This window comes from Sminthopsis crassicaudata, chromosome 5 (assembly GCF_048593235.1).
Source record: "Sminthopsis crassicaudata isolate SCR6 chromosome 5, ASM4859323v1, whole genome shotgun sequence".
Taxonomy (NCBI): Eukaryota; Metazoa; Chordata; class Mammalia; order Dasyuromorphia; family Dasyuridae; genus Sminthopsis; species Sminthopsis crassicaudata.
Genome location: NC_133621.1, coordinates 89,819,262 through 89,832,245, shown reverse-complemented (window position 1 = coordinate 89,832,245; position 12,984 = coordinate 89,819,262). Strand labels below are relative to the sequence as shown.

Below are 12,984 nucleotides of genomic sequence, written 5' to 3'. Positions count from 1 at the left end.
GAATAGAGGCAATTCCTTAATGAAGGGACACAGGGTTGCCCCATGAATTGAACTGGTGTCTGTAGTAAATGCATCATTTCTCAGTGTCCTGGACTTTCGGAAATCTTCCTAGCCTATACAGGATGTGCTTTGAGAACTTTTGTAAAATAGCATTTTTTCTTCCAAATATATGCAAAGATAGTTTTCAACATTCATTTTTATAAGATTTTATGTCCCCAATTTTTTCTTTCTTCTTCCTTCACTTCCTCCTCCCCAAGACAGCAAGTAATCTGATGTAGGTTATACATGTACGATCATTTAAAACATATTTCCTTATTTGTCATGTTGTTTAAGGAAAATTAGACTAAAAGGGGAAAAAACATGAGAGAGAAAAAGCAAAAAAAATGTAAAAATACCCTATTTTCATCTATATTCAATCTCCATAGTTCTCCCTCTGGCTGGGGATGGCAATTTCCATCCCAAGGCTATTGGAATTGTCTTGGATTATTACCACATTGCTGAGAAGACCTAAGTCTGTCATAAAAAGTGATCAACACAATCTTGTTGTTACTGTGTACAGTGTTCTCCTGGCTTTGCTCACTTCATTCAGCATCTTTTCATTTAAGTCTCTCCAGGTTTTTCTGAAATCATCCTTTCTTATAAAACAACAATATTCCATGGCATTCATATACTATAACTTCTTCAGCCATTCCCAACTGACTAGCATCCACTCAGTTTCTAATTCCTTGCCACTACAAAAAGGGCTGCTACAAACATTTTTGCACATGTGGGTCTTTTTTCCTTTTGTATGATCTCTTTGGGATACAGACCCAGTAGAGACACTGATGGATCAAAGGGTATGCACAGTTTGAGAGCCCTATGGTGTTCCAAATTGCCCTCCAGAAGAATGACAAAAAAAAAAAAAGGTTGCTTAGAAGAAATTGTTTAATATTTTTTCTGCTTGCCAAACTGACTTTAACCTTCACCAGAATATTGACTCACATCTGTAGAATGCTTTAAGGTTTATCAAGTGTTTCTCCCCCTCAGACTTTGTGAGATAAATAGTAGCAATTATTCTTAACTATTTTTTGTTGAGAAGGAAACTGAGGCGGAGAGACTAAGTGACTTGTCTGTGGTCACATAGCTAGAAACAGTGGAATTCCTGAATCTGAACTCAGGCCTACGGGTTCATCAGTTCCATAAGTTATAGTACGCTGGAAAAAAGCTTCAGTTTTTGGCTCTGGCTCTGCCTCTAAAAATTAGCTGGAAGCTATGTCTCTCACTAATCTTCTGTTTCTTCATCTGTAAAATGAATGGACTAGCTGGACTCTAAAGTTCCTGCTATAAAGTTTCTATTGGAATCTGAATTTTTAAAAAAAGTTCTTTCCCTCTTTTTGTCTGAATCACCATGCAAGCTGAGTACGAGACTGTATCAGATCAGTTATCATCAAAATGAGAAAATAAACTGCTTGAATTCTACTCACTGCACATTATTTGGGCACAAGACAAACCTTCAAAATTGAAATACCATGTGTTATGAAAGCATAATTATTAGTTATCTCTGGCATGTCTGACTTTAATCTGTAGCACGTCTAGAAGTGAAGGGGCAGGGGAAGAAGTTATGAAAACAACCCATGGAGGGCAACTTTCTGACAAAGCCAGGGCCAAGGAGCATAAAATAATCCATCCATTGCTTACAACTGCAGTCCAGCTTGTCTCCATGTTTTTTCTTTTTTCTTTTTTTTTTTCTTTTTTTCAGTTCCCTTGATTGTGGTTAGAGCCACTGACATTGTCTTTGGAAATCATGATCCTTCCCCTCAAAATTTGCTCGGCCACCCAATAACTCATAAAACAATTTCCAACAACATAATGGCGTCCACCTTCAAAGATATTCTCTCATTTGGAAAAACAGAAAGGAAAACCAAAAAGTGGGAAACTACACTATTTTAATACAATCATATATTTAAGAGTTGGAAGGGATCTAAGGATCACACTTGCATTTTACAGCTAAGAAAACTGAGATTTGGATGGCAAAATAACTTGACCAAAGTCATTTTCATAAAGGAGTGCTACATTTGATACCTGTAGGCTCCAAATCACCTTCACTGAACAGAACATGCACAGTGAGCAAATAGCCCCACAATCAATCCTGCTTCTGATGATTGTGGTCTTCTTGACTGGATTTACCAAACTTTCCTAGCACTCTCTGTCATAATGAACCACCTTAATATAAAAAGTTAAATATTCTTTAGCCTGTGGTATCTGCCAGGCCCTTTTCAGAATTATAATTATGAAAACTAGGCAGGATTTGGATAGGCAAAGAGGAACTGGAAGAATATTTCAATCAAGTCTATGCTCAGGTGGAAGTCGTAAAACTGAAAGTTCCATCAGGAGGAAAAAAGCTAGCTCCAAAGAGTACAATATAGCTGCCAGTCCTGCCAAGTCCTGAAGCTCAGATCTTATCTCAACCAAAATTTGACACAGGGTAGCTCAAGCATTTTTAGAGTTCAGTCTTAGGTTAGCTCTAGGCTATCAACTGGATGCCAATAGGAATAGAATTATTTTTTTAATTAAAAAAAAGTTTATATTCTCCTTCTGGACAATACCTCTAAATTAAGTATACCAGTAAAATAAAAATGGTAAATTTAAATTTTAAAAGTTAAACTGAAAGTTAAAAACTTAAAGGTCTTTTCCCCCCCTCATGTGCATATTAACAGTATTCATATTATCTTACATCATGATATTGTATCATCAATTATACAAGAAGAAAGCTAAGTCTTTTTGCTCATTTTTAAACAAGAAGATGGAACCAGATTTTAGGTTTCTTTTCGTACTAATATTTTTGATTCTAGAATTCTATGAAATATAACACACTTTTCAAACTTTTTAACTCAAACTTAGTCTAAAAATAAATAAAATAAAATTTCTTACTCAATCTAAAAATAAATAAATATTCTAAATACATTTATTTTATATAAGCATATATAAATTTTAATTTAAATACATTTTTAAAAAAATACACAACATTTGCATGCCCTGATATCCCTGTATTTCTCTTTGTGTCTTCATTCATTCATTCATTCATTCATTCATTCATTCTTTCACTCATTCAATCTGGTTCAGAACGTTCCAATCCCAGTTAGGGGCAGAAGTAAAGTCAGCAGAGTTTTCTCTCTGTGGCAAGGCCAGAACTTATCAGTTGCTATGAACTAAACTCAGCATGAAAACAACCTGAACGAATCCAATGTCTGGCATGGCACTTCATAGCCCCTGGAAGGAAGAGCTCAATAAATACTTAATGACTTGGCCGGACTGGGTCTTTGGGGAGAAGAATGAGTGTGTGTTGACTTCTCCAAAGTTCTTACCCTGCTGTGAAGGATTCCTTTGGAATCAGAAGCCTGATCTCACTCATAAATGTCATCCATACTAGTAGGATGCAGAAGAAAATGGTTCTTTTTTCATTCTCCACTTCTATCTTCTTTCTCTATCTAATCAAGTAATGAACTGATCAATAACTATGTATTGAGCATCTACAGTGTGCAAGCCACTATATTTAGGTGCTGGAAATACCATGAGAGAAATGAAATAGTATCTGCTCTGAAGGAGCATACAATTTATTGGGAAGACAGTCAACACAAAATATATTATTTGATAAATTAGGAGAGATAATATAAAAAGATTGTACACATGAATAAGAGTCGTAGATAGATAGATATTTAATAAATGCTTATTGTACTTCATGCTTAATAAATGCATAATAACTTACTAGCTGAGTAAAATTTTTTAGAAAATTTAGAAAATTTTGAATGAGAGAAGCTGAAGGTTTAAATTATAATTTTAAATAAGTGCTATGGCCAATATAAATATAGTAATGATGCATGTCACTGGAGGACTTTCTCTCAAGGACACCAAGATACGCTCTTGTCTCATCCAAAATTTATCTGGCATAAGGTTAGCAGATGTACATATCTATGCATGATTTCAGGAAGATGACTTCTCTCTTGTACCAAGTGTTTCTCATATACTAGTATACTTCATATCTGTTCTAGTATGTTTCAAATTACTTTAATGGGAAAAAGTTACAGTTAGTTGTCCCATAGTTACACAAAAGGCTTAAAATGTAGAAGGAGAAGGAAAAGCAATAGCTAAGACTCAACTTGACATATAGATAATTGATAACAAGACACTTTCCATTAGGTTTTTGATAGAAAGGGAGAAATTATGAAGGCACTAGATTCTTGTTGGGAGAAGGGGGAGGTGACGTGGGTACTCCTAACATGGGTAAAAGGGATTCACAGAAAGCATAGGAAGGGTATGGTAAAAAGAGACTTAGATAATTGTATGGTTCTGCCACAAGTTGGCCGTGAACCCACAGGACCACTGGAAAAACAGATTATCATGTGAAATTACAGAAAAAGCAAAACTATTTGGCTCAACTTGGAGCCTGTATTCACTGGGTTGCAAAAATGCATTCCAGTTTATGTTTGTTTAGGAAACCATGGGAAAGGGCCTAAGAGTATCTTAAGCTTCAGAGCCCTCAATGCTGGGGCAATACAATGCTGCCCCTCATTCATGAGAATTGGCGGCTACAGGAGTATCATAACAATTACAGGGGTGGGGACGCATTCTGCTATGGGAGAACTCCCTGTTCTAGGTATTTCTGGAAATTAGCTAATGCCTCAAAACATACTAAATCACCCCAAGTGAAATCCATCAATTTGCATAGGAAGCCACACCAAAAAATGACATGACCCCAACAAGAAACCTGGCCAGCCATGCAAATCTTTTATTTCCTACTAGTTGTTTTAACTTCTATGATATATAATATCTGGATACTTGGAAACCAAAAAAAAAAAAAAACTAGTAGGAAGTAAAAGATTTGCATGGCTCATGCAAGCCATGCAAGTCTACATGAAGTCTTTCCAATTCTTTCAGTGCTAGTACTTTCTATCCTAAATTATCTTCTATGTAATTACTTGACATTTATTCTGAATGTACTTCTTATGTTCCCTACAAGAATAGGAGCTCCTTGCCACTAAGGGCTGTTTTATTTTTTATATTTGTATTCCCAGTGCCTAGCACAGAGCCTGGGAATATGGTAAGTCCTGAATAAAGTTGCTGATTCAATCAGAGCAGGAAAAATAGAAAAGAAAAATAAGTAGTTAGTGGGAACCAAGAGAATTTTTGATATATACAAATTTGATGTTTTACAAATTGTACCACCTCTTGAGAGACTCTGAGTTATTCTAAAAGTTCCAAAACTCATGGTCAACCAACTCAATTTCTTAGAAGTTCTTCCCAGAAGAAGGGGCAGGAAGGGTTACTAAAACCTCTCCCACAGCAAACAGAAAACTAAGGACAACTTCCAACTTTCTATCTGCCTTTACCTTCTTCTGAGGTCCTCCTCTAACCTTGACTAACCAATTTATATTAAGTCATTAGGGGTCTCACAGGAAAGTGTCTGTCCATGGCTCAGGCAGACCATCTCTACAACTGAGAGTTAAACTACGATTTTATTTTTTTTCAATTTTTTTATTATAGCTTTTTATGACAAAATATATGCATGGGTAATTTTTCAACATTGACCCTTGCAGAAACTTCTGTTCCAACTTTTCCCAGTTGTACTTAGGACCAGACTAACTCTACAAATCCTTGAAAAACAATACCAACATGGATAAGACTTGAGAATTACAAGAGCAGGAACTGGAAGAAGAAGCAGGATTCCTAGTTTTTTGAAAGTGGAAAGGCCCTAAACTAATCAGCATAGCTAATAGCTATGTTGATTACTGGCTTTTCTCCATTTCTGAAACCTAAAGGATTTTTTGTACCAAACTCTTAGATGGTAACTTAGGTGATTTGCAAAATTCTCTTATTGTCTCCTGCTTTTTAAGATTCCCACAACAACTCTGTGATAGAGACCAGCTAAGTGGCTGAGTTAAATAAAATTATGTGTCATAGGAAGTGCTTAATAAATGTTTATCGATTGATTGAAGCCAGTTACATGGCTGGAACCAGAATTCCTGGTCTATGTCTTTCCACAAAATCACACTGCCTTCTCTTTCCAACATTATTTATTATTTATGCTTCCAACATTACAGTGTTGGAAAGGGTAGCATACAGCAGTAAGCAGCCAAATAAAAAGCCTTTTGCACATTCATGTGACAATGCCTGAAAAGTGCTCAGAAATCCTTGGAAGGACTTCCATGATCCAAAAAAAATCCTGTTACCTAAGAGGTAACATCCCTATTATATTGAGTTGGAAGCAGTCGCGGTAACATGAGGGAGCACAAGTTGGCTGTAGCTCTCTCCCCCTTGGGTTGCTACACATTTATTGCAAAACACTGTGTCATGTTTCATGGAAAATTCTAAAGGTCATTTCTGTGCTGGATGTACTGAGATGACTGTGTCATCTCATCAACATCTAGGATCTCTTTCTTGAGAACTATTTGTGAGGTTATCACAGTGGAGAATGTGCTTCCTTTCCTTCTCTCCTGCCCTCCCTTCTGCATGCTTGCAGCACGACCCCCTCCCCACTTTTAAACTCTTTTTGCTACCCTCATCCTGAGATGGAAGCCCATTAGAACTATGGCCACTCTGAACCTGCAGAATAAATCATAGCATGAATTTTCACAGGGGAAAAGTTCGTTATCAGTGTGACTCTTGTTAAAAACTTGATGTATATCCATAGTGACTTCATGCTTTTTAGGACTCACAATACATTCCACTCCATACACACCTAGCAATTAATGAACTACTATTTTTCTCTCTGAGCTTGTGAACTACAGGAATCTTTTTCTTCCTGCCAAAAGTTTGTACATTCTATATAAGTTGCTCTGAGTCTCACCCCCATCTCAATCTTTCTACCTATCTGACTTTTCTCAGAAACAAATATACTGTTGAATGAGATACTGCAACTTATGTTCCCCCAAAAGCTACAGAGATTGAAGTAGAAAAATGCTGTGAATAATTTGACAAGATTCTTCAAAACAAATAAATGTTTACTGAGGATGGTCAAAAATATGCTGAAAAACATAGCTTATACTTGAAAAATTAAAGAGGCTAAAGACTTATATAATCACAAGGTCCATGCATATATACAGGGAATATTTTCTTCAAAAAAAAAGAGTTCAAAGATAGAGATGACTATTGGATTACATGTCATCTAGAGAAAGAGGTGTAAGGAAGAGGGGAATTGGAACACATGATTTTTCAAGGATTAACGTAGAAAAATTATCCTTGCATATGTTTTAGGAAAAAAACTTAAATAAAAAAGAAAAAAGATGGATATGACAAAATATAAACATTAGCAAAAGAAAAGAAAGGAAATTGATTCTATCTTAACAGAAAGAAACTGCCTATACTGATGGCCAAAAATATGAGAATCAGTTGTTTTTAAGTAGTCAGGCCATCAATTAGTTAAAGATCAAAATTAACATTAATTTTTTAAAAAGCTAAAGAGGAGAATAAAGTGCTCTAAACAATTGCTACTACCTTACTGAACAATGACAAAAAATATTGACCTTAACTATTACCATTTTCTGCAAAGGTTATGCAGATATAAAACAAATGCCACAATAAAGAGGCCAAGTGATTCCAGAAACAAATATTTGAGAGCCTTGTCAAGCAGAAAGCAATGGCACCCAAGGTCAACACGACTTAGTAATAGAAACTAATTTTTTAAATATTACAGAGAAAGATGGTGGACAATTACGAATAGCATTGCCACACAAAACAATGAAAAACAATGGAAGAAAAATGAAACTTGATGTGAGGTCCAAATGAATCATATCATCCTAAGAATATTCATAGTTGACATTGGAAAAAAAGATTAACAGGTGTAAAGTATAATATATTCATCAACGCTTCTATAGTAATCACTTTGTCATCAGTGATAAAGGAATTATAGATGCTAATATTTGATGTATAATTTAAAAAATTAGAGATGACAGGTGGAAAGATGAAGTCAGGAAGAATGGCTAAACCAGACCAAGTATGCAACAAGGAAATCCATGTTAAAAATAATACAAACTAAAAACACTGAGAAGTCATTCTATGTGGTATTTTGGAGAAGGGAAAGAATGGGGAAAGATCAAAGATATTAATAACAAAAGTGATATCAAGAGAATAATGATAACTACTCATTCATATAACTACTTTTTTCTCTTTACCAAATCCTTATGAGAGTGACTTGTGTTGCAAAGTGTCCTTGAAAGTAAGGAAAAAGAATAGGCAGGGTTTTGCAAACAATTCTTTACAGCACAGTGCATTTTCATAATTATGCAATTGACTGAAAGACACAGGGCATAGAGTTCCACTGTATTCTCCGTTTGTTGATTTTTTTTAAAAAAAGGTTTTTGATTTAAACATGATCAAAATGCAGTCTTGAAGGCTCTCCTCCAACAAGGAATCTCTCAATCATAATTGCACACAATTTGGTCTAGAGTTCTAAGGTTTTTCAATGTTGTTTCCTCCTCACATTATTTTTGTGATCATCTCATATACTATTGGCTCAGTTAACTTCATTCTCCATCAGTTCATACAAGTCTTTTCATAGCCTTCTGAATCTAATATATTCCTTATTTCTTTTGGTGCAATAGAATTCCATTCATTTACAAATCACAATTTATTTAGTGCAAATGATGGATACTTAATTTGTTTCCAATTCTTTACTAAACAAAAAGTGCCCCTATAAATATTCTTGTACACATTCTTATACATTTCTCTGTTACTAACCCTTCTTTAGATTCATGCCTAATACTAATATTGATTGGTCAAAGGTTATTATAATTTGGTGATCTTTTAGCTATAGTTCCAAATTATTTTTCAGAAAGGTTAAACCAGTTCATTCATGGCTTCATCAAAAGTGCATTGCTAAATGTTTGTGGCAGTCCTTTTTATAGTGGCCAGAAACTGGAAACTGAGTGGATGCCCATCAATTGGAGAATGGCTGAATAAGTTATAGTATATGAATGTTATGAAATATTATTGTTATGTAAGAAATGACCAACAGGATGATTTCAGAAAGGACTGGAGAGACTGACATGTGCCAATACTAAGTGAAGTGAGTAGAACCAAGAGAACATGGCAACAGCAAGATTATACAATTATCAATTTTGATGGACATGACTCTTCAACAGCAAGGTGATTCAGGCCAATTCCAATGGTCTTGTGATGGAGAGAGCCACCTGCGCCCAGAGAGAGGATTGTGGGGACTGAATGTGGATCACAACATAGCATTTTCTCCTTTTTATTGTTGTTTGATTGCATTTTGTTTTCTTTCTCATTTTTTCCTTTTTTTATCTGATTATTCTTGTGCACCATGATAATTGTGGAAATATGTATAGAAGATTGCACATGTTTAACATATTTTGGATTACTTGCCATCTAGGGAAGGGGGTAGGAGAAAGGGAAGGAAAACCATTTGGGAACACAATGTTTTGCAAAGGTTAATATTAAAAATTACCTATGCATGTGTTTTGAAAATAAAAAGCTTTGGGGGCAGCTAGGTGGCCCAGTGGATAGAGCACCAGCCCTGAATTCAGGAGGACCCGAGTTCAAATCTGGTCTCAGACACTTAACACTTCCTAGATGTGTGACCCTGGGCAAGTCACTTAAGCCCAGTCACAGGAAAAAAATAAATAAATAAAAATAAAATAAAATTTATGGGGACAGCAAGGTGGTGCAGTGGACAGAGCACCAGCCTTGAATTCAGGAGGACCCAAGTTCAAATCTGGTCTCAGACACTTCCTAGCTGTGTGACCCTGGGCAAGTCACTTAACCCAAGCCTTAAAAAAAAAGAAATAAAAATAAAAAAGCTTTAATTTAAAGAAAATACATTATTGTGTCTATCTGGTCATATTCTTGCCAACAAATTATCATCTCTGCCAAATTGATAAGTGTGTGGAACCTCAAGAGTTGTTTTAACTTGCCTTTCTCTTACTACTGGTAGAATGCATTTTTATATGGGTGTCTGATAGTTTGTAAATTTTTTTTCTTGCCTTTCTCTTACTACTGGTAGAATGCATTTTTATATGGGTGTCTGATAGTTTGTAATTTTTTTTTCATTTGAAAGTTAATAGCATACGTAATGCTATCAAATTGCTTGCCATCTTAGGGAGGGGGGAGAAAAGGGAGGGAGGGCAAAAACCTTTTTAAATAAAAAAAAATAAATCTTAAAAATTGTCTTTCCATGAATTGGAAAAAATGCTATTTTAAAAAAGAAAATTACCTGTTAATCTCTTTGATCACTTATTTATCTATTGGGGATTAAGATATTTTTTCCACACAGATGTTCTTCCAGTGATACGCTATGTTTACAAATCTTATAATACCATAATCCCTGAAGAATCAAAGCTAGGAATGATCAAAGGATAATGGTGAGAAACAGAACAAGAATACATAGTTTTCAATGATGAGCTATGCTCAAGCAACGGTGTAAAAGATTTCATCCAGGAAATATTTGAGTAGAATATATAGGGTTCCATTCGCCTCAGAAAATGAAGGATTTCTTGAAGAATCATATAGAACCATATTAATTGAGAGGTAAAAGGAATTTTTGCAATCATCTACTTTAACCCTTATACAAAAGAAATGTCCAATGCAATAGACAAGAATTGTCCTGCAAGACAAATTGTGGGTAGACCGTGATCTGCATTGATGGAGGAATTCATACATCATTGAAATTTTGGATTCATTAGCATCCTGAAAAACATAACAAACTGTAAAATCCATGTGTCTAGGTCCCACTTCGGACAAGAGATTAGCTCAAAGAACACTTCTACTTACATGGTCTGCTAACACTTCCAACTCAAAAGAGACCACCAAAACCTTCCCTAATGTCCTGATTTCTGGATATGGTACCGCCATTCTCCAAGTTATTCCTAAACTCTTCTTTTCCTTATGGTGTATATATAGTCAGTTGGAAAATTCTATTGCTTCTATCCCTATATATCTTTAACATTTCATAGTTCCCTCCTTTCCCAGCCAAATACCACCACTCTATTATAGGCCCGCCTTATTCTCAGATTGTTGCTGCCTGTAATAGAGAGGTGATGCAGTGGATAGAATGTTAGCCTTCAGGAAAATGGAGATAATAAAAGTACCTCCTTCACAGAGTTGCTGGAAAAATCAAATGAGATAAAACAGGAAAAGCACTTTGCAAATCTTAAAATTAGTGTTTTATTAATATTAGTCATTTTTTGTTGTTCTGGCTTCTAGTTTCTTCTCTTTCGAATCTAAATTTCATAAAGATGGATAAGAAAGACTTAATCTGAATTAAGGTGGCAACCATATTATTTCATATTTTTCGTAATGTCTCCTCAAATTAAAATATAAATCCCTTCAAGGAAGGGATTCGATCTTCTGTTTCACTTTTGTCTCTATCTTGAACTATTATACCTTAATATGAATAACAACAATGCTTGAATTGAGAAAGGTGAATAGAAGATTCCACATAATAAAGATAATAATGGGACCTGAAGCTAAGGAATAGAAATTATCTACAATCTCATAAACTCCCTTAGGATCAGGATTGGTGGCTCTAACTTGGTACTTTCCCCTTTGATTAGGACCCTTCTGTCTAACCCCAAGTTTCTTATTCTAGCTTGATGTTGATTCCTGCTACCCCATTTCTAGGCTCCGGGATTCATTTTTGCCCTTGTAGAAGGCATCCAAAAAGATACTGGCTGAGCTCAGTTAATTCCCTCAGAATTAAAGTCTCACAGGCAATGGAATCTAGCATTCAAACTTAGATTAAATAATAAATGAATTGTAAATTTATTCTCCTGTTTGTCTTTCTGGACTTTTGACCATATACCTTCTCCTAGCAGTCTAAATGCTGGTTGAATTAAATCATACAAGAGATGGAAGCAAAAAGAACACTATCTGAAGCTAAATTGGATTTGGTGGCACCCTGCTTTTTCTGTAAATGCAGATACATCAGACTTCAGCCAGAACTTTGACCTTCAAGAATGGAAAGCAAATACAGCTATCCCTTCCACATTTTTGGAATTATGAGTACAGTACCCAACAAGCTAGAAAATCTGCATAAATTTTTGTCCCACCCTTCATAAATACAGAACAAATCTGAATTTTTTTCTTTTTCTTTTATGGGATAAAATAATGTGCAAATACACAGTACCTCATTGTAAAATTTGAGTTAAATATTTAGTCATAGACTCTGTCATTTGCTGGCCTTTGTTTGTGCTTCTGCACCCAAAACTCCCATTTATTATGCTGACCTATGATATATCGAAACTGATAGAGAAAATTCTCAATAGGTTAGGGACAACTGTAGGCACCTTCCTCAGGACTTCTAGCCCATGAAGATTATTAGAAAAGAAAACGAATGATGGGGTCATTATCAAGTGAATTCGGCCACAGGGACTCCAGTTCTAGATATCTTGGTCCAGGAGAAAGTGCCTTTCCCCCTTTCCTTTCAACAGTTAATTTTTATCAAGAAAGTGGCTTCCACTTCAACAGGCTCTATGACCTCAAGCAAGTCATTTAACAGTTGGTCTCAATTGTAAAATAAAGGGTTTGGGCTCATTAACCTCCAAGATACCTTCTCAGTCTAAAACTCTGATCCCATGAATTTAAATGAACTGATACAGAATGAAGTAAACAAAACCAGGAAAATAAATTATAAGCACAGGGGAAAAACCAGAGAAAGATCACTAAGAAGAAATGAATGTTGTATAATGCTTGGTTGTAAAACAACCAAGGTTGGGCCCAGAGAAAAGGGACCCTGCTTTCCTTGGAGAGGTGGAGGATTACAGATATAAAATCGCATAGCCTTTATCAAGCATGATTCTTGTGTTGGCTGGTTTTACTCAATTGTTATTTTTAAAAAATCTAACTCTATACAGGAGAAGCCTTTCTGTGCAAGGGAATAAGGAGGAACACATTTAGAATGAATATAATATAAAAACAAAAGCACCAATAAAGCAAGAAAACAAACAAACAAAAAAATGTAGTAAAATCTATAGAGATTAAATGTTTGGCTGG

The 12,984-nt window shown here is 35.3% G+C and overlaps 1 protein-coding gene across 3 annotated transcripts in view; it reads right to left on the bottom strand.

Moving 5' to 3' along the window:
* Nucleotides 1-12,984, bottom strand: part of PRKAG2 (protein kinase AMP-activated non-catalytic subunit gamma 2) — a 409,151-nt gene that overhangs the window by 193,738 nt on the left and 202,429 nt on the right. The gene's annotated exons all lie outside the window — the stretch shown is intronic.